Genomic DNA, 5,207 nt, shown 5'->3' with positions numbered 1-5,207 from the left:
GGGGCCCAGCAGGAGAACAATGAGCTAAAATTAAATTAATCTGAATCACAGTTTTACAAACTCTGTGTTTTAAATCTAAATGCAATGATTTGGAAATCTCATAAAGTCACAACAGAGACGGACTCATCTTGGACTCTCTGCTCCCGTGCAGTAAGTACAGTTAATAATTAAACTGAAACCACTAAATCTGTGTAATGTAATTTACCGCAGTCACTTTCTATGAAGAGTGAGTGCAGGATCCCTGTGGCATCCATGTGAAAGTAACATGACACCGTAGCAGTGAGGCTAACTCTAACGCTTGTGAGAAACCAAAGCTCAGACTGTAAGTGTGCCTTTTGTTTCCTCAGCTCAGACAGCTGGCTGCTGGAGGCTTGTTTTCACCATCAGACATATCTGATTAAAAGGAGGCTGATAATTAAGTGCTCTTCATTTCAACGTGAGACACGTGGGGCGTAGAAACTTTAGTGCTTCAGAGATTTCAGCTGACGTACTGCACCACAATATTGAGTCCATCACTATCTTTAAAGCTAAAAAAAGCAGAGAAAAAAATAAAGTATGGATGATATTGATGTGGGCAGTTACAGCATTAAAAATCTAAATAGTGTAGAGGCAATTCAATTAAGGCTACGTCTACACTAATCCGGATACATTTGAAAACAGCGTTTTTGTCTAAAAAAAGCTCTGAGTCGTTTTCAATCGTTTCCAAAGAGTTGTTCATCCACACTGAAAACGCTTACGCTCCTGTACGGCGCATACGTGAAACGTAGGATGATTCGACCCGTGTCATTTCTTAAACCGGTCATATACACAGCACTCATTTTCAATAAGGTAATTATTAAGAGTGAAAATATACATACAGTGGACAAACTGCTTACTTTCTAACAGAACTAAGAATTTTACCACCACCAGTCTTTGGGATGATCATCGAGATGAAACCTCAAAGAGTCACTCAGATCAAGAATCCTGACTGCGGCTGTTCTGATCCATCTGAGCCTGAAGTGTACAAGATGATCAATATCAGGGTGGAAGCTCAGTGGAACAATCTTCCTTCTTATCTTATTTTATCAATGATAAATCCTACCAAACTATCCAACCAATCAGGGTTTACATCATTACAACCGCAGCAGCAGCAGCAGCAGGTACAAATGACCTCTGAGTGCATACAGACTAAACCTGACATGAACATTTCCTCTAACTGTCAGGGTCCCTGTGCCTACCCGGTCGGCTCAGCATGGCTACATGTTTTTATTTTCACTTTTGTTCGTGCTCTCTCCCTTCCTCTCTCTCCCTCCTCCCTCTGCCTGGGCGGAGCTCTCCTGTGGGCTCCTGCCCTTGACCCACGCACCTGGTTGCAATCACGCACCTGTGGCTCATCACGAGAGTGTTCCAGCTCCTTTATAAGACGGCAGCTCTGCGTTTCTCGTCGCTGGACCGTTGCCGACCCTCATTCCCTGGACCAACCCCTGCGTTTTTTGAGTGATCGAGTGTGCGAGGAGTGGAGTGCGCCATCGTGTTTTCTGTGGAGTGTGAAGAGGAGCGTGAGGAGTGGACGGAGTGCGTGTGGACTTTCAGCGTCTTTCCCATTTGTGTGTGGACCCCCTGGACCACACCTTTGTAAATAGATCACCTGCTGTGCTGTAATAAAGACTCTTGTGTTTCCTAAACTTAGAGCCTGCGCGTGAGTCTGTTCAGTCCCGTTGTGACACTAACACACTCACCTCTTCAACACTGTGTCACTGCACTGTGGAAAAGGAGACCAGCTGCAGAGCAGAGTGATGGTGAACACTGGAAAAAAGCAAAATACATTTTATTTGTTTAATTTAATCACCATTCATTCATACTTACACAGGATTTTAGATGTGACATAATATGAGATAAACACTAACAGTGACGGCTGACCTCAGAAAGTCAGACGGGGGACTTTCAATAATCCTGCTGGTCGCCACGGTGACCAATTTATGGCCTCATAAGCCACAGAAGCACAAAGAGGAGGTCAGGATTCAGAGCGAAACTCCTGCAACACACAAACAAACACGTGTGAATCTCAAGTGTTTGATGGTTTGAAAACCAGTGAAACCTCAACTGAAGAACGACAATCAGGATGCTGTGAAACTGCAAGAGTGAAATATCTAAACCAGCTTAAACCACTGGGATTTTATCGTGGTGGAAGCAAAACGGCAAAAGTAATAGTGAATTCATGACAAAGTTTAAGTGAAGCGAAATGTGAAGCATAGTTTGGATCTTCTTTTGCTCCTGGTTCAATCCATTTTGGTTGGAGAGTGACAAAACCTGCAGCATCAGAATCTGTGATATGTCGGCTTTTCAGCCCCGTGTCTGTGGCGTCGGGTGAGAAAGCCGACAGCTCGCTGATCCTGATGCGTTGGGTCCGCGCTTTGTGTTTACGTCTTTGTGCAGAATCCGTTTGCCTGCTCTGGTTTGCTGTTTGAGCTGTTTGGTGATTGCTGAAATTGGTTTCTGGCAAAATACATTTATATTTAAAAATCGATTCAGGATTTAACAAATCGCGCTATTCAAGCTAAAATCGATTTTAATTGGAAAATCAATTATCGAAACCCACCCCCATTTATGAGCACAGCTGTACAGTTCTAATGTGCTTAAGAGAAGTCTTGTCTCAGCCCTTGCTTCTTCATATTTTGCTTTAGAACAGCCAGACTGTCATTTTCTAAGTGGTATTGAGTGATAAGACAATATTAAAATATCATTTTTGTATGAATAAGGTCATTCCAGAAGAACTATTAAATGGTAAATGGCCTGTATTTATATAGCGCTTTTCTAGTCCCTAAGGACCCCAAAGCGCTTTACACATCCAGTCATCCACCCATTCACACACTGGTGATGGCAGCTACATTGTAGCCACAGCCACCCTGGGGCGCACTGCGCACTATTAGCCGAAAGCTTCCCACTCCACACTGTTTAACCAGCCAACTGTCAGGTATTTCTTTAAAAAAAAAAAAAAAAAAAAAAAAACCCCACAAAACACACGGTTGCTCAGAGCCCAGACATCAGCTTTTTTTATTTTTTCAAAAGTGATAAATAGGCACCGTTTTTTTTTTCTTCTAACTTCTAGGAAGTTATCAGTGGAAGGAAAAATGAAAGGGAACAGAAAATATTTGTGAAAAAAAGAAGGAAAAAAAAAAGGAAGCAAATCCTCACAGATTGAGTGCAGCCAACCATTCATGTCATGTTAAAAATTCCTGAATGAATATTTAAACATACTTAAATACCTCCCCTAACCACACTCCCTGCAGGTGGCTGGTGGCATCTGTGCATCAGGGCTGGATGCTCAGGTATGTACAGGCACCCGAGCCAAGCTCAAAGTGGAAAAAGTATAGATCTGACTAATCTAACCCACTGATCGCAGATTACGCCTCCCCTGTAACATCTTATCTCTCTGGATGCAAAATAAGCAAAACAACAGATGTTCCAGTTTGGAGAAGAGATATATGATTATTTCAATCACATTCTTTTTCTTTAGAAGAACTTATTTCTTTTTTTTAAATTTACCAATTTTTTTTAAGTTTATAATTTAGAGCTGAAGCCAAAGAGGGAGCTGAGGAGGACACCATGCCTTGTGTATCTGGTAGATCACAGCCACACACTCAGAAACTGTTCTCACTTTAAAACTAAGTTGAGCTTTTACCCACACTTGTGACCAAAACTAGTGCATATAATGATCAAAACTCTATTAACAATATTAAGTTTATACATTTGTAATGACATAGTTCATTCTTGTTATTTCTGCTTGGGTGAAAAATATGAAAGCAAAGTAGAAAACACTGCACTCAGCCAACGACTAACAACAACCTGTACTTATATCAACAGCGTTTTATTGCAGATGCTGATTTTTCTTCTTGACACGAACAACATGAACACACAGACTTTCCCATTTCTCCTTCTTAACGTCTCTAACTGCAAACAGTAACATTAAGTATGGCCCATAACAACACTGCTGTGTGTCACAGTGCAGGCAGAAAAAAGATGAAAACAACACTGTGGCACTTGTTTTTTTTTGTTTGTTTGTTTGTTTGTTTGTTTGTTTTTAAGGGCAGTTCGGCCATGATGTAAAAGCAAAAGTGAGACTCAAACCTTTGTTACTTGTCTTTGATGACTTGGCAGGTTACGATGTGCTGTCGTTTTTCCTTTTTTCAAATAAACCACACAGAGCTCAAAGCAAGCTTAAGTAACAGTACGGTAATCAATAAGTAATCAGCAACAGCGGTTACATTTATCCCTGTTTAGTGTTGGTTTCCTAACAGAAAATTACTCCAGCCAGTAAAACCCTTGAAAAGAAAAAGAAAACAAAAGTGGAGGCTGATGACATTAAACAGCTGAATATGTTGTAAAGGGTGCGGCAGGGTAAGCACCAGCTGCATGGATGCCAAAAGTGTGCAGGAAAAACAGAAAACTCCCACGCATTCTTTCTTTCTACAAAAGATTCAACCAATGTCTACGTGACTCTGCAAAAAGCACTCACACTAACCTAAAAACAGGATATTAAGATAAAAATAGAGACAGGATACTGTGAAGAGCACAAAGAATAATAAGAAGTCATGAAAGTATCACAAATAATCTGATGTTTAGAAGAATTTTAACCAGAAATTTCTGAATAATTCACTTTTTTTTCCATTAAAGGTGAACACTCAGCCTTTCAATTATTTATTTTTGGACACGACAAATGAGCACACAGGAAGGTAGCAGAAGAGAGGGGGGATGCTTTCATTTTCATTTTCTGTCTCTACAATAACAAAATTCATTAAAGACTTGTTGCCTGGAATCAGGCAAACATACATACATATCTTCCATAAAGCTTTAAATTATACTTAAGTATATGCAATGACATAATAAGTGGAGAATGTGTTGTAAAGGACCATTGGTTAAAAAAAAAGCTATACTATTGCTATACAAGTATAGCAATAATTTGAAGTGGGTTTATTAAACACACTGCAGTGTGGAGAGAAACATCCCAGCCACAACACCAGGGTGATCTCTGACATTTGGCCACCGCCCTCACATCTTATACACACACACACACACACACACACACACTCAAACAAAGAACATTCCACAGCACATCAGATATCCCTTCAGTCCAGCTCATCCTTGAACCTCCCACTCTAAGAAAAGTCTCCTCCCTTGACCAGGGTGCCTGAACGTCTTACAATGGGCCCTCTGTGAAGGTGCAATAA

The 5,207-nt window shown here is 40.7% G+C and overlaps 1 long non-coding RNA gene across 4 annotated transcripts in view; it reads right to left on the bottom strand.

Moving 5' to 3' along the window:
- The window catches only part of LOC102204856 (uncharacterized), a 21,628-nt gene that overhangs the window by 2,672 nt on the left and 13,749 nt on the right, over positions 1 to 5,207 (bottom strand). For 2 of the 4 annotated variants that reach the window (XR_001290644.1, XR_312340.2), the window contains exons 3-5: positions 1,887 to 2,014; positions 1,719 to 1,785; positions 1,364 to 1,517 (exon numbers count right to left, since the gene is read on the bottom strand). This is a non-coding gene — a long non-coding RNA (uncharacterized LOC102204856). Of the gene's footprint in view, positions 1 to 880; positions 994 to 1,363; positions 1,518 to 1,718; positions 1,786 to 1,886; positions 2,015 to 5,207 lie in introns of those variants that run through there. The other 2 variants (XR_312341.2, XR_001290645.1) reach the window with 2 other exon arrangements.

This window comes from Pundamilia nyererei, unplaced genomic scaffold (assembly GCF_000239375.1).
Source record: "Pundamilia nyererei isolate P.nyererei 1_Seehausen unplaced genomic scaffold, PunNye1.0 scaffold00451, whole genome shotgun sequence".
Taxonomy (NCBI): domain Eukaryota; kingdom Metazoa; phylum Chordata; class Actinopteri; order Cichliformes; family Cichlidae; genus Pundamilia; species Pundamilia nyererei.
Note: the sequence above shows the minus strand (reverse complement) of the source record. Positions and strands in the feature narration are given on the sequence as shown.